The 23,699-nt window shown below is 41.8% G+C and overlaps 2 pseudogenes; both read left to right on the forward strand.

Moving 5' to 3' along the window:
* LOC131401951 (butyrophilin-like protein 9) overlaps positions 1-1,610 on the forward strand; it is a 52,496-nt pseudogene extending 50,886 nt beyond the window's left edge.
* Positions 841-23,300, forward strand: LOC131401943 (olfactory receptor 2V2-like; annotated as a pseudogene).
* Positions 23,301-23,699: the final 399 nt, after the last annotated feature.

Raw genomic sequence — 23,699 nt, forward strand, 5'->3', positions numbered from 1 at the left:
CTACCAGGAGAATCAGAGGTTTGCTTGTCAGGGGAGGGGACAGGTGGGGCCCAGAACCGTCCTCTGTGGGCACTAACCCCACGCCTCTGCGCAGTGGACGTGACCCTGGATCCGGCCTCGGCGCATCCCAGTCTGGAGGTCTCTGAGGATGGCAAGAGCGTGTCCTCCCGCGCGGCGGTCCCCGGCCTGGCCGCTGAGCCGGTCGGTCTGCAGCGGTTCTCGGAGCAGACGTGCGTGCTAAGCCGTGAGCGCTTCTCTGCCGGCCGCCGCTACTGGGAGGTGCACGTGGGCCGGCGCAGCCGCTGGTTCCTGGGCGCGTGTCTGGCCGCGGGGCCGCGCGCGGGGCCGGCGCGCCTGAGTCCGGCCAGCGGCTACTGGTGATGGGGCTGTGGAACCGCTGCGAGTACTTTGTCCTGGACCCGCACCGCGTGGCGCTCAGCCTGCGCGTGCCGCCCCGGCGCGTGGGTGTCTTCCTGGACTGCGAGGCGGGGCGGCTCTCCTTCTTCAATGTGTCGGACAGCTCCCACATCTCACCTTCACAGACAGCTTCTCGGGCTCGCTCTGCACGTATTTCAGGCCCAGAGGCCACGATGGCGGTGAACACGCGGATCCCCTCACCATCTGCCCGTTGCCGGTTAGAGGGATACGCGTCCCCGAAGAGGACGACAGTGGCACGTGGTTACACCCCTATGAGCCCTCAGACCCCGCCCAGGGGCTGTGGTGAAGCGCTCTCGCGGCCGCAGGGCTGGGTCCTGGGCAGCTTCCTGGACGCCCGGCCAGCGCTTGGCTCTCCGGCTTTGTCTAGAGTGACCTAGTGCACCACCCGAGTGTCCCGCCAAAATGACAGCAAAAGCTAAAGACTTCAGCGCAGCAGGGGGCCAGAGGCGCCTGTGCGCATGTCGACGTGTGTGTGTGTGTGTGTGTGTGTGTGTGTGTGTGAGACCTTCTTTAAGAAAAAGAGGCAGTTGCAAGGCTTGTTTGTGTGTATGGTAGGAATGAACAACAGAGTAAAAATAGATTGATGTTGCCAGGAGCCGGGGTGTTCCTGTGGAAGATGGAGAAGGAAACTGGAATGGGGGGAAAAGGGAGAAACCTGATTGGATTGGATTAGAGGTATCAGTTAATTTGTATATTTTTTTTATATATTTTCTAGCTCTACAAACATCTAGAAGCAATGTCACTTCTTAAGCAGTGAGTTCATCTAGGGCTCAGATCCTAGTCTTAAATGTCAGTCCCCACTAAAATGAACTTGGAGAAAGCTGATCCCGGGGCTGGGGCAGAGAAAGCACGGTGTGCATCTGGAGCATCTTGTGCCAGAAAGCACAGATGTGCTCATAACTGATGGGGTCTAGCAAGAGGACAGAGAGGCTGGGCTGAAGAGGCTCCAACTCATCAATTGTGGGGCAATCTGAACATTAAAGTAAAGAATGACAAGAATTGCTCAACAAGCAAATAAGAAAATTCACCAAGTGTGCTGAGAGTCAAGTTTCTCTGTCAGAGAAAGGAAATTACAAAAAATGCAGACAGGGGAAAGGAGAGAATGAAAGAATAACTCTGTGACCTTGTGGTTTTTACTTTGTATAGATAGATGGAACACACACGTGATAGATAGCTAGATGATTGATGGATAGGTAGGTAGATGGTGCATGATAGATAAATAGATAGATAGGGAGTTGGATATGTGTGCATACAGATGATTGCTAGCTCTAGCTGCTTTGAGAGCTTAGAAACAATACCCCTGTACCAATGAGCACTCCTAGCACCCAGAACTTGGTTTTTAGTATTATTTTCCACTGAAAGGAACCAAGGCTCCTTACAGAAATGAAGGACTCCAGGGCTGGGTCAGAGAAAAGATGGGTGTGATATTCTCATTTATAATAAGAAATATATATTTAATCTTCAACCTAAGTTCTGGAACAGAGCTCCCAAAACCCTTGGAATTCCCTATGTGATAAGGGTGTCTTTTCATATTCATAACAAGCCCCTTTCAACCACACCCGAGTTTAAATTATGCCATAACTTCTGAAAAGTCCCTAAGGATGGGGCTGGTTGCCAGGGGAAGCAACTATGTGATTAGAGGGTTGTAATTTAGCCCCACTCCCCTCCCCTGGAGGGGTGAGGGGCTGGAGATGGAGTTCAATCTCTGATGGCCAATGATTTAATCAATCATGCCTATGTAATAAGGCCTCCGTAAAACCCAAAAGGAGTGGGTTAGAGGAGCTTCCAGGTTGGTGACCACTTGGAGATGCAGGGAGAGTGGCATTTGGAGAGAGTAGGGAAGCTCTGCACCCCATCCCACATGCCTAGCCCTATGCATCTCTTCCATCTGGCTGTTCCTGAGTTATATCCTTTTATAATAAACCAGTACTCTAGTAAGTAAACTGTTTCTATGAGTTCTGTGAGATGCTCTAGCAAATTAATTGAACCCAAGGAGTGGATTGTGGAAACCTCTGATTTATCGTGCATTGGTCAAAAGCACAGGTAACAACCTGGACTTGCAGTTGGTGTGTGAAGTGGGGGCAATCTTGTAGGACTGAGCCCTTCACCTGTCGGATCTGACACTATCTCTAGGTAGATGGTGTCAGAATTGAGTTAATAGCTTGGTGGTGTTGAAAAGAACATACCGGAATGAGTCTCCAACATCCTCTACCAGAAAGTAAGGAACTGTTCAAGGAATGATGGGGAGATGCCAATTGTACAGAAAAGTCAGCTTTAAAGGACTCCCACTGGCCAAATTTGAACATCAAATAATGAATGGGGGTTACAGATTAAGCAAAATAGGAATCCAAGAGTATCTATATCTACACTGATATACATAAATAAATGAATGAATAAATGAAGGAGAAGAGAAAGCTCTACCCTACAATAGAGGTCTGAAATAGTTCCCCACAAAATACTAATTACTTATTAATTTAGAAGTACAAAACACTTATCAATCAACTTTATAGTGGAGGAGTCTGGCAGACACCATATTAACCAAGTGACTAAAGTTAACATTACCAGATATGACATAAATTTACACTATGTGTCTCCTGATACAATGCGGTGAAAAAAACACAGCAGCATCACTTTTGAGGTATTCCTGCCCCCAACATTCATAAATCATGAGGAAACATCAGACAAACTGACTGATACTCTTCAAAAATGTCAAGGTCATAGAAAATAAAGGCAAGGTTAAGGAATTATTTCAGATTGAAGGAGACGAACAGGTGATGGTAAACACAACAGGTGACCCTGGGTGGGACCCTAGACCTATAGAAGACATTATTTGGAGAAAAAGAGACATTTTAAAAAATGGCTGTGGATCAGATAGTAATATTGGACAAATGTTAACTTCCTGATTTTGATGTAGGAGAATGCCCTTGTTTTAAGAAAATACACTCTTCAGGAGTAATGGGCTGGCCCGGTGGTGCAGTGGTTAAGTGCGCACGCTCCGCTTCGGTGGCCCGAGGTTTGCAGGTTAGGATCCTGGGCGCGCACTGGCGCACTGCTTGTCAAGCCATGCTGTGTTGGCGTCCCATATAAAGTGGAGGAGGATGGGCACAGATGTTAGCCCGGGGCAATCTTCCTCAGCAAAAACAGGAGGATTGGCAACAGATGTTATCTCAGGACTGATCTTCCCCACACACACACAAAAAAAGTATTAAGGAGTAATGGGACCTGATGTTTGTAACTTATTCTCAAATGGTTCATTCCAAAATATAGTAATATATAAAGAGAATGATAAAGGAATGCAGTGGTGTCTGGAAAATGTTTAATAACTGGCTGTCTGGGGAAAAAAGTCTGTAGCATTTGCTGATTTCCATGGTGTAAGTAGTCCCACCGTGGCTGACCTCTGGCTGCCAATGTGACATTGCTAGTGGAGTTGGAAGGAGATGCACATGGTTGGCTCTCGGAAGACACCAGCTCCCGCACAGGACTCGTTTTATACAATTCCAAACAGGGCATTGGGCCATCTATTGTGATTTGTTTCTCTAACAAATCAAATAAATGCATTTTTGAACTTAGGAAAGTATGCTTGGCCACCTGTTATGATAAAATTATAGCCTTATTAACATATTGTGTATGATATTCAGAAAAATGAAGTTTCATTTTCTGTAATGATTTGCATTAGTTTGCAAATATTTTGGGATCCTACTCACAAATGTTTTTGTGATAACATTAAAGATATGTTCCTTGACTGTATGCGACCATTATCTATTCCTTTGAGATCATTTTTGTGCATTAAATAAGAAAAGCAGGGGCTGGCCCCGGGGCTTAGCAGTTAAGTGCGCGTGCTCTGCTACTGGCGGATCCCGGGCGCACACCGACTCACCGCTTGTCCGGCCATGCTGAGGTGGCGTCCCACATACAACAACTAGCAGGATGTACAACTACGACATACAACTATCTACTGGGGCTTTGCGGTGGGGGGAAGGAGGAGGATTGGCAATAGATGTTAGCTCAGAACCGGTCTTCCTCAGCAAAAAGAGGAGGATTGGCATGGATGTTAGCTCAGGGCTGATCTTCCTCACAAAAAAAAAAAAAAGAAGAAGAAAGAAAGGAAAAGAAAAAGAGAAAAGAAAACATATAGCTGATACAAAAGGCAACATTAAATCATTTTTAAATGACCAGTAGCTCCATCAGCACATTTTAAATGATCGGAAGCCTGGCCTTAAATTGGAAGGGATCTTAGACATTCAGCTACATGTTTTGTGAGCCACAAAGACTGTGCTGGAGGCCGTTCAGGAGGCCAGAACATTCAGAGTAGACACCCATCTCCTTCCAGCCCATGTCCCATGACCCTTTTGCAAGTTTCTAAAAACAGGGCATGATATGTTTAGTCCTCCCTACTGTTCACATTTTCCATGCCGTTATCCCTCAAGACTGGGAACCGGTGAACCCAGCACTTATGGGTGGATCCCAGTCCAGTGAACAAACACACCTGTGACGAGTCTGCTTGTGAGGCTTCTCCTGCTTGAGGCAGCCTGGGGACACTAACTCACAAAGGCTGAGAGAGGACCTCAACCTCCACTGCAGGTGCAAGTCAAGTCATCATTGGCCACACAGGAATCTTACATGAGAAGACAAACATTCCCATGAATTAGGCACTCCCACACATTTTTGGCAGGCTTCTAAATTGGTGCAGCCATATTGAGGTCAATTTTGGTAATGTCAACCAATTTATAAATGTGAACATTCCTGACCCAACAGTTCCACATCCCGGAATCTGTTCTGGAGAAATATTCACACCGGTACCTAAAGTTACTGAGGCTGCTCACTGCAGCAGTGTATGGTTGGAAACCACCTACATGCTACTAGGAAACCAGATAAATAAAGTATGGGGTACTGTGGCACTGTAAATTTTTGTGGTGTACATAAATTTTTACAGGGATCATGTATTGCTTTTGTAATTAAAAAAGTAAGTCAATGCTTCTTTTCTTTCTGCCTCATGTCGATGGGAAACAATCACAAAAAAATCTTTTTAAAATGTACAGTTGAAACCTTCTGATTTAACAGTCTTCCTACGAAGTAGTGACGTGACATGTTTTTATGTCTTTTAGCGTTTTCACATCACTACCTTTGCTTGCCTCTGTGGCATCCTTCTTTCTTGTCCCTCAGTAGCATCTTGGGCAGGGCCCACAGTGTTCATATAAATTTAATTGTTAAATGATCTGTCCAGTTTGCAAACACTGAACTCACATCCAGTTCTGACCCCTGACAGGTTGGGGGCCTGCAATGGGGAGGGATTGTTCTGCCTCCAGAAACCTCTCCTCCCTCCCTCTGACAGGCTCTTGCTGTTCCCTCAGCACCAGAGGCAAGAGAGAGAGATGAGGGAAACATCGTGCAGCCACAGCCTCCTCTGGATCCTCCCCATTCCTCAGTTCCTGCAGGTTTGGCTGAACCCCTAACCTCTGCTCTGCCTTTTCATTCCAGGACACCCCAATGCTCCTGTGATGCTGGACCTGTCACCGAGCAGACAGCGTGCTTAGAAAGGATGCAGCAGGGCCGGCTCCGTGGCTTAGCGGTTAAGTGCGCGCGCTCTGATGCTGGCGGCCCGGGTTCGGATCCCGGGCACGCCCCAAGGCACCACTTCTCCGTCCAACCCGAGGCCGAGTCCCACATACAACAACTAGAAGGATGTGAACCTATGACATACAACTATCTACTGGGGCTTTGGGGGGAAAAATGAATAAACAAAATCTTTAAAAAAAAAAAAAAGAAAGGATGCAGCAAAATGGCTCAATATGGCCAGCTTTCCAGATGTTCTTTGACCCACAGGAAACTCACACCTTGTTGTGTGTGCCTTGTTGGGGGGCTGGGCAGATTCTCTCCAAGGGCTAAACCCCCAGTTTTCCTTTGGGCAGATCAACAGTCTTATCAAATAAGATGCCAAGCTCTTCTTACAGGTATCCCCCAAAGTTACCTAATGTTCTTTTAGGGTTGGCTTAGGGGAGTGGCAGTACCCCCCTCCTCTCCGTGGAGGGCAGGAACTTGCCTCTCATGAGCATTACATTCCCAAGGCCTGGGAGACCCCCACATCCACCCCATCTACAGTTTTCTTCCCACCCCGCCCCCATTCGTCAAAGGAAATCCGCTCCTCTTTTAGCCACTTATTTCACACATTTATTTCTTTTATTTATAGCTTATGGTCAATGCAAATTAATTCTATAAAATGAGAAAGCATGAAGAATCAAAACATAATTATGCAAATTAAAAATAGATATTCAACACAAAAAATACAAGTATAAAAGCAGGTTCTTTCATGCACACACAGCAGCGCGAGATTCACCAGCTGTTTCAAAGGACAGCAATGCTTGCTTTTTGTCTTGAAGACCATGGCCTACCAGTTTCTAACCTCAAAAAACTGACTGATACATAGTGTTCCAAATGTAGCCATTTTGATTCTTAAAGGTTAAAGTATTTTCAAAAATTATTTAAAAGAATTATTGGAAACTTAATGATGCTGGTGTTCTCCCAGCATTCCTCCAGCATGGGCATCTCTGGTTTGGCATCTGTGGCCCTGGGCCCAGCCTTCGTCCTACTCCCAACACTCCACTTGCTTCCTTCCTGGGCTCTTCCACTAGCAGCTCTGGACTGACTTCAGGCCATGTCCTGTCTGGTGGTGATGCCTACTTCCAAAGTCCTGGCCTGGAACTCAGTCCTGGAACCCCCCTCCCACCGCTGATAAGACTTGGGGGACTCTTCTTCCAGCCACCGGACCCCTGTGTACTGGCTGCCACAGTCCACATGAGGCCAAGGAACTCTTACAGTCTTCCTCTTTCCCAGCAACAATTTGGAGAAGACTTTGTAGACCAAGGTCCAAAACCATGTCATTTCTGGGGCTCTGTGTATCTCTCACTGCTGCTGCCTCCCTGGGATGCTCTCCAAACCTCCCTTGGAGGGTGGATTTATAGAAGAACAGTCAGCGAGAGCCCTAGGACTGGGAAACAGAGAAGCAGCAGGTGACCTGGGTGGGATGGGGGCGCTGGGCGGAGTCTTTGCTCAGCCTGGAGCTGGTTTTGGCAAGATAAGCCCCACACAAGCTGGGGCCCAGCTGTCATCTGCCTTCTAGTAACCTGGAAGCTTACAACCTCGTTGTGGGGCCAGGTACTGACCACGATTTCAACTGTCACCTTCTTGCTGGACAAGTTGCTTTCAGTAGGTCAAAGAAGCAAGAGAAGAGACCAATAGCATGAAAAAAATCAAGTCAATGCAAGGAAATGGGTCATTTAAGTGGAATTAGTCTCTTTGTTGGCAGCATGAGAGAGAACCTCAGGCACAGTAGAAAGGTAACCTAGACTTCAGGTTTCTGCTCTGCAACATGAAAAGCTTAGACGCATCACTCCCATCCTTACAACAGAAAACAACCGAATAAACTAAAAAACAATATCTCCTCTTAGATCTGTCAGAGAATTGAGGTCACAGGGCAGACAACTACCCTGAACACTGGAGAGAGGTGGATACAGAGAATCACAGGTTACCAGGAGCAGAGCAAAGTGGAGAAGTCCGCTGGTGGACCCAGTACCAGCAGGAACACAAACTGTAGTTTTTCAACTGCTGGAGGCAGATTGTGGACTAGCTGGAGAGTTCCAAACTCCAGGGGACCCCTACACTTTCTTGAGTTTTACCTTCAGGAGCCTCACTGAGTTCTCACTGTGAAGACTGGAGGAAAATCCCCTCCTGCTATGAGCAGGGACAGAGGAAATGCCACCATTTTGAAATATGTTGGAGCACCCTGTTCTTCCTCCAGTTCTCTGTAACAAAGACCAGCACTCAAGGGAAACTATTTCCTCTGACCTGGGGAAGAGCGATTAGCCAACTCCAGCCGCCTCTAGCCTTCCTGTCATATGTAAGGCAGGAAAAAAGCTGAGAATCATTTGTGAAGGTCATATCTCAGGGGCACTGGCCCATAAGAAGACTGAGACCTAATCATAGAACCATAGGCCACTCCCCCTCCCAACACCTCACCACACAGCAACAGGACCCCCGCACAATAACAGCAGATTGCAGTTGAAAAGACTGCAAGGCTCAAACTCTATTTATGAAGGACTTTCTGGGGTAGATAAAAACAAGGACACGAGAGGAACCTGAGCTCTCAGAGAGCTACAGCCACAGCAAACACAGTGTAACTCCTAGCCAGGTCAACATAAATCATCACACTTAATCACAGCCGGTTTACCTTGGTTCCTAATACCTAATGCGTTATGTCCAGTTTTCAACCAAAATTACAAGGCATGCTAAAAGGCAAGGAAAAACAGTGTGAAGGGAAAAAGAAAGCAGCAGAACCAAATTCAAATATGGCAATGATTTTGGAATGATTAGACAGGGAATTTAAAATAACTATGATTAATAGGCTAAGGGTTCTAAAGGAAAAAGTGGACAACATTGCAATAACAATGGATAATGTAAGAGAGAGATTGAAACTCTAAGAAAGAATCAAAAAGAAATACTAGGAAACAAAAAGAAATACTAGAAATCAAAAACACTTTAACAGAAATGCAGAATGCCTTTGCTAGGCTGACCAGTAGACTGGATACAGCTGAGGAAAAAATCTCTGAGCTTCAGGATATGTCAATAGAAACTTCCCAAACTGAAATACAAAGAGAAAAAAGTGAAAACAAAACAAAACAGAATAGAACATTCAAGAACTGTAGGACAATTACAAAAGATACAATATATACATAATAAGAATACCAAAAGGAAGAGAAAGAGAGAAAGGAACAGAAAAAATATTTAAAGTAATAATGACTAAGAATTTCCCCACATTAATAACAGAGAGCAAACCATAAATCCAGGAAGCTTAGAGAACACTAAGCAAGATAAAAAACTAAAAATCTACACCTAGGCATACCATATCCAAATTGCAGAAAACAAAGACAAAAAGAAAAATCTTGAAAGAAGGCAGAGGATCAAAACACCTTACCTATAGAAGAACAATGATAAGAATTTCATCAGAATTCCGTGCAAGCAAGAATTGAATGAAGTGAAATATTTAAAGTGTTGAAAGAAAAAAAATCGTCAACCTAAAATTCTGTATCCAGTGCAATTATCTAGTACAAGATAAGAAAAAAGAAATAAAAGGCATACAGAGGGCCGGCCCCATGGCTTAGCGGTTAAGTTCGCGCGCTCCGCTGCTGGCGGCCTGGGTTCGGATCCCGGGTGTGTAATGACTCACTGCTTCTCCGGCCATGCTGAGGCCGTGTCCCACATACAGCAACTAGAAGGACATGCAGCTATGACATACAACTATCTACTGTGGCTTTGGGGGAAAAATAAATAAAATTATTTAAAAAAAGGCATACAGATTGAGAAGGAAGACATAAAAATGTTCGTGTTCACAGATGACATGTTTATCTGTGTAGAAAATCCCAAAGAATTGACAAAAACTCCTGGAACTAAGAAGTGATTATAGTAAGGTTACAGGATACAAGGTGAACATACACAAGCCTATTGCTTTCCTGTATACCAGCAATGAACAATTGGGATTTGAAACTAAAAACAACACAGTACCATTTACATTAGCACCGCACAAAATGAAGTACTTAGGAATAAATCTAACAAAATAGGTACAAGATCTATATGAAGAAATCTGAAGAAAGAAATCAAAGAAATTCTCAATAAATGGAGAGATATTCCATGTCTATGGATAGGAAGACTCAATATTGTTAAAATGTCAGTTCTTCCTACTTTGATCTATAGATTCAATGCAATCCCAATCAAAATCCCACCAAGTTATTTTTGCGAATATCAACAAAACTAATTCTAAGTTTACCTAGAAAAGAGGCAAAAGACTCAGAATAGCCAACACAGTATTGAAGAAGAACAAAGTTGGAGGACTGACACTACCTGACTTCAAGACTTACTATAAAGCTACAGTAATCAAGACAGCATGGTATTGGCAAAGAAATAGACAAACAGATCAATGGTAAAAAATAAAGAGGCTAGGAGAGTGACGTCAGCATCATGGCGGAGTGAGTTTTCCCGTGAACTCTTCCCCCGATAAGATACAACAGAAGGAACAGTCACAGACCAACAATGGAATCCCAGACAGTGAAAAGCTAGATCAGAAAGATCCACACTACCGCACATCTGAGAGTGGAACGTGCTGGGCCCCCGGAGGAAGTGGGGAGAGAGGACTCAGAAGAGTCACAGGGCTACCATCAACATCTGAGCACCCCAGAGAGCGGATAATGAGGGGCAAACGAGAAGCCTCCAACACCAGGGACCCAGAGGGCAAAAGAGAGAGCCACCCCCTCCCCACAAACTGGAACCTGCAGCTCAGCTGACCAGACCAGACCAAGCGATCCGTGGCAGACTAGACCAAGCGATCTGACCCACAGATCTCAGCAGAAAAACCGAGGCAGAGTGCAGGGGGCTTAGATTACACAGCCTTTTACCACCACACAGTGGTGGCAGGTGGAAATTGCAACCAGAGATTTCCAGGATGAGGAAAAACAAAGCCAACACAGGACCCACAGTGCAAAGATATATGAAATCACCAGACCAGAAGGAAAATGACAAGCACCCAGAAACCAACCCTGAAGACATAGAAATCCATAATCTAAACGACAGAGATTTCAAAATAGCTATCATAAAAACACTCAACGAAATACGAGACAACACAGACAAACAATTCAATGAGATTAGGAGTTTTTTCACAAAAGAGATTGAAATCATAAAGAAAAACCAATCAGTGCTGATGGAGATGAAGAACACAATGGAGTAGATAAAGGAGAATCTGGAATCTTTAAAGAACAGAGCTGACAATATGGAGGAAAGAATTAGCATTTTAGAGGATAGGAATACAGATATGGTCCAGATGGAAGAGGAGAGAGAACTAAGACTAAAAAGAAATGAAGAAAGTCTCCGAGAAATATCTGACTCTATTAGGAAATGTAACATAAGAATTATAGGTATTTCTGAGGGAGAAGAGAGGGAAAGAGGGACAGAGAGCCTATTCAAGGAAATAATAGCTGAGAATTTCCCAAATCTGGGGAAGGAGCAGGAAATACCAGTAAGCAAAGCCAACAGGTCACCTAAATATATTAATAGACAAAGGCCCTCTCCACAACACCTAGTGGTAAGCCTAGCCAGAGTCAATGACAAAGAAACAATATTAAGGGCAGCTAGACAAAAACAAAAAATAATGTACAAAGGAACTCCCATCAGGCTCTCAGCAGATTTCTCAACAGAAACTTTACAGGCTAGGAGAGACTGGAATGATATATTCAAAATACTGAAAGACAAAAACGTTCAGCCAAGAATACTCTATCCAGAAAAAATATCCTTCAAATATGATGGAGAAATAGTAACTCTCCCAGATAAACAAAAGCTAAGGGAGTTCATGGCCATGAGACTCCCACTACAAGAAATACTCAAGAAGGCCCTCAGGTCTGAAAAAAAGAAGAGAAAGGGAATACAAAGCTTGGAGCAAGGAGAAAAATAGGTAGACAAACTCAGAAAAATAGTAGATCTTTACTGGAATAGGTTAGCAACCATTTAAATACTAAAATCAAGGTCAAAGGAAGGAATTCACCAAAAATAAATTTAACCTCATCACTGTAAACACACAGCCACAACACAAGATAAAATAAGGTATAACAAGAACGACTTAGAAGGGGAAGAGGAAAGGGATTGAATTGACTTAGTATAAGGAACTAGGAGGCCATCAGATAATGGAACATCTCATACACAAGATTTTTTACACAAACCTCAAGGTAACCACTAAACAAATAATCAAAACAAAATCACATATGATAAACAAAGAGAAAACTAGAAGAGTCATAAGACAGAACAACCAAACTGAATCGGCAGTTCGAAACAAATGGGACAAGAAACAAAGGAAACACAAAAGAACCAGAAAATAAGTGACAAAACAGCAACATTAAGCCCTCATATATCAATAATTACCCTAAATGTAAATAGATTGAACTCTCCAATCAAAAGATACAGAGTGGCAGGATGGATTAAAAAGCAAGACCCAACAATATGCTGCCTTCAGGAAACACATCTCAGAACTAAAGCCAAGCACAGGCTCAGAATGAAAGGACGGAAGACGATACTTCAAGCTAATGGCAAACAAAAGAAAGCAGGTGTTGCCATACTCATATCAGACAAAGTAGACTTCAAGATAAAACAGGTTAAGAGAGACAAAGAAGGGAAATATATAATAATAAAAGGGACACTCCACCAAGAAGACATATCACTTATAAATATATATGCACCCAACATAGGAGCACCAATATACATAAAGTAACTATTAACAAACCTAAAAGGAGACATTAACAACAACACAATAATAGTAGGGGATCTTAATACCCCACTTACATCAATGGATAGATCATCCAGACAAAAAGTCAATAAAGAAATAGTAGACTTAAATGAAAAACTGGATGAGATGGACCTAGTACACATATACAGAGCACTCCATCCAAAAACAGCTGACTACACGTTCTTCTCAAGCGTGCATGGAACATTCTCAAGGATAGACCATATGTTGGGAAACAAAGCAAGCCTCAATGAATTTAAGAAGATTGAAATCATAACAAGCATCTTTTCAGACCATGATGCTATGAAACTGGAAATGAACCATGAATAAAAACTGGGAACGTGACAAAAATGTGGAGATTAAACAACATGCTACTGAAAAACCAATGGAACATTGATGAAATTAAAGGAGAAATCAAAAACTATCTGGAAACAATCAAAAATGAAAATATGCCATAGCAAAACATATGGGATGCAGCAAAAGCGGTCCTGAGAGGGAAACTCATAGTGATACAAGCCCACCTTAACAAACAAGAAAAATCCCAAATAGGCAACCTTAAATTACACCTAACAGAACTAGAAAAAGAAGAACAAACAAAGCCCAAAGTCAGCAGAAGGAGAGAAATAATAAAAATCAGAGCAGAAATAAATGAAATTGAGACCAAAAAAACAGTAGAAAGGATTAATGAAACAAATAGTTGGTTCTTTGAGAAGATAAACAAAATCAACAAACCTTTAGGCAGGCTTACTAAGAAAAAAAGAGGAAAGGCTCAAGTAAATAAAATTAGAAATGAAAGAGGGGAAATTACAATGGATACCACGGAAATACAGAGGATTGTAAGAGAATACTATGAGAAATTATATGCCAACAAATTGAACAATCTAGAAGAAATGGATAAATTCTTAGACTCATACAACCCCCCAACACTAAACCAAGAAGAAATGGAGAATCTGAATAGACCAATCACAAGTAAAGAGATTGAAATAGTAATCAAAAACCTAACGTGTGTGTGGTGATGTGTTGTAATTAGTATTTTGGTGGTGAACATGATGTAGTCCATGCAGAAATAGAAGTACAATGATGTACACCTGAAATTTTTACAATGTTATAAACCAATGTTACTGCAACAAACAAAAAATTAAAAAAAGAAATAGAAAAAAAAAAACCTCCCAAAAAATAAAAGTCCAGGACCAGATGGCTTCTCTGGTGAATTTTATCAAACATTCAAAGAAGATTTGATACCCATCCTTCTCAAACTATTCCAAAAAATAGAGGAAGATGGAACACTTCCTAAATCATTCTATGAGGCCAACATCACCCTGATACCAAAGCCAGACGAAGACAATACAAAGAAAGAAAATTACAGGCCAATATCGCTGATGAACATAGATGCAAAAATCTTCAACAAAATATCGGCAAACCGAATACAGCAATACATTAGAAAGATCATACACCACGATCAAGTGGGATTTATACCAGGGACCCAGGGATGGTTCAACATCTGCAAATCAATCAATGTGATACATCACATCAACAAAACAAAGAATAAAAACCACACGGTCATCTCTATAGACGCAGAGAAGGCATTTGACAAGATACAACATCCTTTTATGATAAAAACTCTCAACAAAATGGGTATAGAAGGAAAGTACCTCAACATAATAAAGGATATTTATGACAAACCCACAGCCAACATCATACTCAATGTGGAAAGACTGAAAGCCATTCCTCTGAGAACAGGAACGAGGCAGGGCTGCCCACTCTCACCACTCCTGTTCAACATAGTACTGGAGGTTTTGGCCAGAGCAATTAGGCAAGAAAAAGGAATAAAAGGAATCCAAATAAGCAACGAAGAAGTGAAACTCTCACTATTTGCAGATGACTTGATTTTATATATAGAAAATCCTAAATAATCCGTTGGAAAACTACTAGAAATAATCAACAACTACAGCAAAGTCACAGGGTATGAAATCAATCTACAAAAATCAGTTACATTTCTGTATGCTAATAATGAACTAACAGAAGGAGAGCTCAAAAAGATAATACCATTTACAATTGCATCACAAAGAATAAAATACCTAGGAATAAATCTTACCAAGGAGGTGAAGGACCTATACAATGAGAACTACAAGACATTATTGAAAGAAATCCATGATGACATAAAGAAATGGAAAGATATCCCATGCACGTGGATTGGAAGAATAAACATAGTTAAAATGTCTATATTACCTAAAGCAATCTACAGATTCAGTGCAATCCCAATCAGAATCCCAATGACATTCTTCACAGAAATAGAAAAAGAAATAATAAAATTTATATGGGGCAACAAAAGACCCCAAATAGCTAAAGCAATCCTAAGAAAAAAGAACAAAGCAGGAGGCATCACAATCCCTGACTTCAAAACATACTTCAAAGCAATAGTAATCAAAACAGCATGGTACTGGTACAAAAACAGACACACCAATCAATGGAACAGAATTGAAAGCCCAGAAATAAAACCCCACATATATGGACAGCTAATTTTCGACAAAGGTGCTAAGAAAATACAATGGAGAAAGGAAAATCTCTTCAATAAATGGTGTTAGGAAAACTGGACAGCCACATGCAAAAGAATGAAAGTGGACCATCTACTATCGCCATTCACAAAAATTAACTCAAAATGGATCAAAGACCTGAAGGTGAGACCTGAAACAATAAAACTCATAGAAGAAAATATAGGCAACACACTACTTGACATTGGTCATAAAGGAATCTTTTCGGATGAAATGCCTACCCAGACTATGGAAACTAAAGAAAAAATAAGCAAGTGGGACTTTATCAGATTAAAGAGCTTCTACAAGATAAACGAATCCAGAATCAAGATGAACAGACAACCCACCAGCTGGGAGAGAATATTTGCAAAACATACATCTGACAAGGGGTTGATCTCCACAATATATAAAGAAGTCACACAACTGAACAACCAAAAGCAAACAACCCAATCAAAAAATGGGCAGAGGAAATGAACAGACACTTCTCCAAAGAAGATATACAGATGACCAATAGGCACATGAAAAGATGTTCAACATCACTAATCATCAGGGAAATGCAAATCAAAGCAACACTAAGATATCACCTCACGCCTGTTAGAATGGCTATAATCACCAAGACAAAAAACAAGTGCTGTAGAGGATGTGGAGAAACAGGAACCCTCATACACAGCTGGTGGGAATGCCAACTGGTGCAGCCTCTATGGAAAACGGTATGGAGATTCCTCAAAGAATTAAAAATAGAGATGCCCTATGACCCAGCCATCCCATTACTGGGAATCTATCCAATGAACATGAAATCAACAATCCAAAGAGGCTTATGCAATAAAATGAAGAATAAAAATCACATGATCATCTCACTAGATGCAGAGAAAGCATTTGACAAGATACAGCATCCATTTATGATAAAAACTCTGAATAAAATGGGTATAGAAGGAAAGTACCTCAACATAATAAAGACCATATATGAGAAACCCACAGCTAATATCATCCTCAATGGTGAAAAACTGAAAGCTATCCCTCTAAGAACAGGAACCAGACAAGGATGCCCACTGTCAACACTCTTATGTAACATAGTACTGGAAGTCCTAGCCAGAGCAATCAGGCAAGAGAAAGAAATAAAAGGGATCCAAATTGGAAAGGAAGAAGTGAAACTTTCACTATTTACATATGACATGATTTTATATATAGAAAACCCTAAAGAATCCACCAGAAAACTTTTAGAAGTAATAAACAAATATGGTAAATTTGCAGGATACAAAATCAACGTACAAAAATCAGTTGCATTTCTATACACTAGTAACAAAGTAGAAGAAAGAGAAATTAAGAATACCATCCCATTTACAATTGTAACAAAAAGAATAAAATACCCAAGAATAACCTTAACCAAAGAGGTGAAAGAGCTGTACACAGAAAACTATAAAACATTGCTGAAAGAAATTGAAGAAGACACAAAGAAATGGAAAGATATTCCGTGCTCTTGAATTGGAAGAATTAACATAGTTAAGATGTCCATACTTCCTAAAGCCATCTATAGATTCAATGCAATCCCTATCAAAGTTCCAACAACATTTTTCACAGAAATAGAACAAAGAATCCTAAAATTTATTTGGAACAAAAAAAGACCCCCAATAAGTAAAGGAATCCTGAGAAAAAAGAACAAAGCTGGAGGTATCACACTCCCTGATTTCAAAATATACTACAAAGCTATAGCAACCAAAACAGCATGGTACTGGCACAAAAACAGACACACAGATTAACGGAATAGAATCCAAAGCCCAGAAATAAACCCACACATCTATGGACAGCTAATCTTGGACAAAGGAGCCAAGAACATACAATGGAGAAAAGAAAGTGTCTTCAACAAATGGTGTTGGAAAAACTGGACAGCCACATGCAAAAAAATGAAAGTAGACCCTTACCTTACAACATACACAAAAATTAAGTCAAAATGGATTAAAGACTTGAATGTAAGACCTGAAACTATGAAACTTCTAGAAGAAAACATAGGCAGTACGCTCTTTGACATTGGTCTTAGCAACATATTTTCAAGCACCATGTCTGACCGGGCAAGAGAAACAATAGAAAAAGTAAACAAATGGGACTAAATCAAACTAAAAAGCTTCTGCACAGCAAAGGAAGCCATCAACAAAACGAAAAGACAACCTAACAATTGGGAGAAGATATTTGCAAACCATATATCTGATAAGGGCTTAATCTCCAAAATATACAAAGAACACACGCATCTCAACAACAAAAAAACTAACAACCCAATTAAAAAATGGGCAAAAGACCTGAACAGACATTTCTCCAAAGAAGATATACAGATGGCCAACAGGCACATGAAAAGATGTTCAAAATCATTAACTATCAGGGAAATGCAAATCAAAACTACAATGAGATATCACCTCATGCCCGTCAGAACGGCTATAATTAACAAGACAGGAAACAACATGTGTTGGAGAGGATGTGGAGAGAAGGGAACTCTCATACACTGCTGGTGGGAGTGCAAACTGGTGCAGCCACTATGGAAACCAGTATGGAGATTCCTCAAAAAATCAAGGATAGAAATATCATATGATGCAGCTATTCCATTGCTGGGTATTTATCCAAAGAACTTGAAAACACCAATGCGTAAAGATACATGCACCCCTGTGTTCATTGCAGCGTTATTCACAATAGCCAAGACTTGGAAGCAACTTAAGTGCCCATCTACCGATGAATGGATAAAGATGATGTGGTATATATACACAATGGAATACTACTCAGTCATAAAAAAAGACAAAATCATGCCTTTTGTGGCAACATGGATGGACCTTGAGGGTATTATGCTAAGCAAAATGTCAGACAGAGAAAGACAAATACCATATAATTTCACTCATACGTGGAAGATAGACAATCACGTAGATAAGGAGAACCTATTCATGGTTACCAGAGGAGAAGGGGGTGGGGTGAGGGTGAAAGAGGTAAAGGGGCACATATGTATGGTGACAAATTAAGAACTAGACTCTTGGTGGTAAACACAATGCAGTCTACCCAGAAACTGAAATATAATGATGATGTACACTTGAAATTTGCACAATGTTATAACCAATATGACCTCAATAAAATAATACTAAAAAAGAAAAACTATGAAGGACGAGTAGACTTATCAGATATTAAAATATACATAAAGTGTCTTTAAGTAAAAAAAAAACCAAATAGGTAGGGAAGGAGATTCTATGGTGGTCCTAGCTAAAAGTAAAGCTGTTTCTTGGTTGTATGCAATCAAGTTTTACCCGATCAGAGGACTAGAGGACTTTGGAGGAGGATATGCCACGTGAATGGAACAGCATGAGCAAACCAAAAAGGTCAAACAAAAGCTGTATTTGGCAGCTGCAGGTGTCAGATCATTTGGAATATAGGGCTTGTTTAGAGGGAGTTGGGGATGAAAAGCTGAAAAGGGAGAGCGGGACCACATGGGAACTTCAATCCGTTAGAGGTGGACGTGGGCTCAAAGTCTGACCTGTGAAGAGACCCACAGAGAGGCTCTCAGTACACACTGCAGTACGCTGCAGTACGCAAGGAGAGGTACAGTCAGGGCCATTACATGCATGCTGGCAACGGTGATGCTCTGAACACAGTGGTGACACCAAGGATGAAAACAGAGGGCTGGTTGTAAGAAGCAAGAGTCTGTGTTAAGACAAACCAACAGGACCAGGAGAGTGTTTGATTTGGGGTACATGGGGTAGCCAGCATGGATCTTATTGAGCTTGAATGGGGCAATAGGTATCATTTTAAAGAAATAAGATGGGAATAGGAAATATTGTTTTTCTGGGACATGCAGGTAAGAATTAAAGCTTAAATTGTTTTCTGTTTGAGGTGTCAGCAAGAAATGTGATTGCATATATTCAGGCAGGCAATTGGAAGTTGGAGTTGGGGCTGAGGCTTGGGAGGGGTGTCTGGGATCCAATGGGGATTTTGGTCTCATTTGGAGAGACAGGAGGACAGAAAGATTCTCTGACTCCTCCACCTCAGCCTCATGGTCATCACCCTGAGATCTTTCCCTGAGTTTCACAGGGCCAGAAATGTAATTGTGATTTTCATCTATGATTACGAATTCCACTTCTACTAACCAACACAAAAAACAGAAACTTAACCATAAATGATCATGTATTCATCTGTGATGTTAAAAGATACACTGAGGCACATTAAAAATTTTAAGAGTTTATTTGAGCAAAAAGCAATTCCAATTGTGCAGCATCAAACTGGAAGTGCTTAGGAGTGCTCCACTGACAGGAACCAAGGGAAAGACTTTTATAGAGAAAAGGCAGAAGAAAAGCAAGGAAGTTATCTGATTGGCTATACTTAAGCATTTGACTTATTGGAAATCCTAGTTGGCTATTTTTGGTTGATTGTCCTTAGGTTTTGATATCTTTGTCTTGAGACATTTACAGGCTTAGGTTTGGGTTTGCTTGGTAGGATGGTAAGGCATTAAAGCCACTCAGCCTATTGGCCTCCTTGTTTAATTAATTTAACAGTGATGAGAGTTATATCCGAAAGGAAACCAGTACTGCCCTTCAGTAAAAGGATCTCTAATGTTTAAGAGTACAGATTATGGATCAGAAGCCTGCTGAGAGAGCTAAGAATTACAGAAAGGGAACTGTAATTTCCTATCTGAGAATTTCTCCAAGATAAGGTAGCTTGCCCTTCTAAAGATATTTTTCCCTCAAACAGCCAGGTATAAAGTATCTGGAACTTACATTCCAAAGGCCCCTTCTCAAGTTTTGGGAAGGGGCCCATACTTACTCACCATGTAACCTTGGACAATTCAGCCAGCTCCTCAGAGCCTCAACTTCCTCATTTGTAAAAGAGGGGCTAATTTAATAATCACTGTACCTTCATTGCAGGATCACTATGAGGTCAAATGAGGAATAGGTATGAGCACTGTGCGATGCAAAAGTCAAACATTATTTTTACTGATTGTGTATTGCCTGTCACTAGACCAGGCAGATGAGAAACAGACTGACAAACTCAAAATCTTTGATTCTTTGTTTTCTAGGCAACTTGCATGGCACCACCTTTCTTACATGACAAGATCACTTGTTAAAATTATCTGAGTCCCATTTATTTATATCAGCAATCAGGGTATGAGACTAGAACATGAAAGGCTGTGCAGACAGCCTCTAAGATGGTCCCATTGGTCCCCATTTCCTGGTATTCATGCCCTCGTGGGCTCCCTTCCCAGTGAGCATGGGCTGGATTTAGTGACTCACTTCTAAAGACTAGAACTCAGCAGAGCTCACAGAGTGTCACTTCCAATTCCAGGTTATAAGACCACAGCTTCTGTGTGGGGTGCTTTTGCTCTCCCTCTCTCTTCCATCACTCACCCTGGGAGAAGTCAACTGCCATGCTGTGAGGGGCCTTTGAAGAGGGCCTGAGTCTGCCAACAGCCGCACGAGTGATCTTGGAGTGGAGCCTCCTCCAGTCCAGCCCTGAGAGGACTATCATCTGGCCAACAGCTGACGGTAACCTCCTGAGAGACATAACACCAGAGGCAAACAACTAAGCTGCACCCACATTCCTGATGCACAGAAACTGTGAGATAACAAATGTTCCCTGTTTTATTCCAAGCTGCTAAATTTTGGAGCTATTTGTTCCACAGCAGTAGATAGCTCATACAAACTTAAGGAAAAAATATTCACTGCTGTGCTACCTTCAGAACCATGAAAATGCCTGATAGTTCAGCCCTGGATGGATCATGAGACAAGTGAAATTAGAAGGAGGCTGATGAGAGAGAAGACAGAGAATCCTATAAAAACCGTAAAGGCCTTAGACAGTGAAAACAAGGTTCACTGGGTGAGTGTGAGGACAACAATAAAACAGTTGTGCCTAAATAATGGCAGTGTTTTCCACTCAGTTGTTTATAATTATTTATTCTGTTATTTGCCTTGGGTTCAGATACTGCAACTATCATATCATCAAGGGAGTTTTATCTTTTTTAATATGCATGACTTTTATTCCTCGATTTAGTTTTGTCCGTCTAAAATCAGGCCATGCCTCCTGTTTCATTCCATAGTAACATATTTAGAAAAAATTCTTGACCAAAGATCAAGGAAAATCCCTTTTCAGTGACACGCTCCAAATAAATTGATTGAAACTTTTATAAGGCAGTGAGTAAAAGGTTCAGAAAGCCAGGTGCAAGTTTTCAGTCAGAAGGTTTTTATAAAGAAGGCTCTTTGATTTCTACTAAAAGTAACTTTGTAAGTAGGTATTAACTGTACTTGATTCCAGCCCACTTATACTGAAGCCTTGATCCTGGAGTTATTTAAAAGTCTCAGCACAATTAAAGACCTCACTGTTCTTAAGAGGTTTGGGAACCAAGTCACTGTTGCTCCCCATTGGATTGTGACTTTTTGTCAACCCAATATTGACAACAATGGCATCCAACTGCAGCTCTTCTTTCTCATATGGGGCACTAGAGAGCACTTCCATAATTGATATTACAAACATAACAGAGTGGCCAGCATGATAAACTCTCAGCACATACAGAAAGATATACAGACTAAAGAGAAAATTATGCTTGATTCCCTTCCCTTTCTGTAACACATAAATTATCTCATGGGAGTGAAATGGCCTAAGCCCTCTTAGAGATAGTTTACCAAGTCCATGTGGTCTCAGACAGTAGACTCTGTATCATACAGTAAAGCCAAGACTTTGCCTGCTAAAGGGGATTCTCCAAAGGTCCCATGACACATAAAATAACTCAGTTTCTACTCATCTAGATAAGGATACACACCAGTCCAGATATGTGGTCCAATTCCATGAGCTGGGAGAACTCCTATTGCTGTGTCATAGAGATATGAAGGAGTGTCCTCTTCTATGTCCCAAAGCTTTTGTTGCTGAGGCCTCATGAGTTACAAACAAAACAGCTAGCTGAAGATGTGGAATGCAGAGGTTAAAGAAATGTCAGTCCAACCAATATTTTTTGTCCATGTTCACAGGTTACCGGAAACATCAACTGAGCCACGGAGACGTGGTTGAACCAATCATCCACAGATGACTTTGTCCCATTGGGCATCTTTTCCCACAGTCCAACTGACCTTGTACTTTTCTCAGCAATCATGATAGTCTTCACAGTGGCCCTCTGTGGGAATGTCCTCCTCATCTTCCTTATCTACACAGATGCTTGACTTCATACACCCATGTACTTCTTCCTCAGTTCTTCCTCATGGACCTCATGTTGGTCTGTACCAATGCGCCAAAGATGGCAGTCAACTTCCTGTCTGGCAGGAAGTCCATCTCCTTTGTGGGTTGTGGTATACAAATTGGCTTCTTTGTCTGTCTCGTGGGATCGGAGGGGCTCTTGCTGGGACTTGTGGCTTATGATCGCTGTGTGGCCATTAGCCACCCACTTCACTATCCCATCCTCATGAGTCAGAGAATCTGTTTGGGATTGCTGGGAGCTCCTGGGCCTTTGGGATAATAGACAGTTTGATCCAGACGGTAGTAGTAATGACCTTTCCCTACTGTGGTTTGAGGGAGGTGGACCACTTCTTTTGTGAGATGCTATCTTTGTTGAAGCTGGCCTGTATAGACACATCCCTTTTTGAGAATGTGATATTTTCTTGCTGTGTCTTCATGCTGTTCCTTCCCTTCTCCATCATCTTGGCCTCCTATGCTCGCATCCTGAGGGCTGTTTTCCAGATGCACTCTGCTCAGGATGGTGAAAAGGCTCTGGCCACCTGTACCTCCCACCTGACAGCTGTCTCCCTCTTCTATGGGGCAGCCATGTTCATCTACCTGAGGCCTAGGCGCTACCGGGCCCCCTGCCATGACAAGGTGGTCTCTATCCTCTACACGGACCTTACTCCTATGCTCAATCCTCTCATTTATAGCTTGAGGAACCGGGAGGTGATGGGGACCCCGAAGAAGAGGCTGGACCATTGCAGGGTTGGCAGGCAGGCCTGAAGGTCCAGAGCATCCTGTGCCTGGTGCTGCCACCTCCTGGCTATGTGATGTTGGGTAAGTAATCTACTTTATGTGAGTTTCAGTTTCCTCATTAATAATCAGGATTATGACACCCAAGACTTGCAGAGGTCTTTTTAAACCCTAAAGCAGTACTCTATAGCTCTGATGAAAAACCAGCTTTTTCCCCTCAGTCTTTTTTGGACTAATTCTTTTGTAAAATACATTAAAATGGAATACAGGACTTTGTGAACTCAAGATCTGTGCAGAAGTAACGCATTGGGATTGCTATTACTTATTATTCAAAATTGGAACTACATCTGCTATCAGAGGATGCCCTGAGCTTAACTTCTTAATTCTTATTGCTAACGTCAATTCCTACATGCTTGGAGATTAATAAATACATTTGTAAACAACCCATGATTAATGAGTAAACTACGATGGAAATTAGAATGTATTTCCAATTAAAAATA

Source organism: Diceros bicornis (genome assembly GCF_020826845.1).
Source record: "Diceros bicornis minor isolate mBicDic1 chromosome 27 unlocalized genomic scaffold, mDicBic1.mat.cur SUPER_27_unloc_1, whole genome shotgun sequence".
Taxonomy (NCBI): Eukaryota; Metazoa; Chordata; class Mammalia; order Perissodactyla; family Rhinocerotidae; genus Diceros; species Diceros bicornis.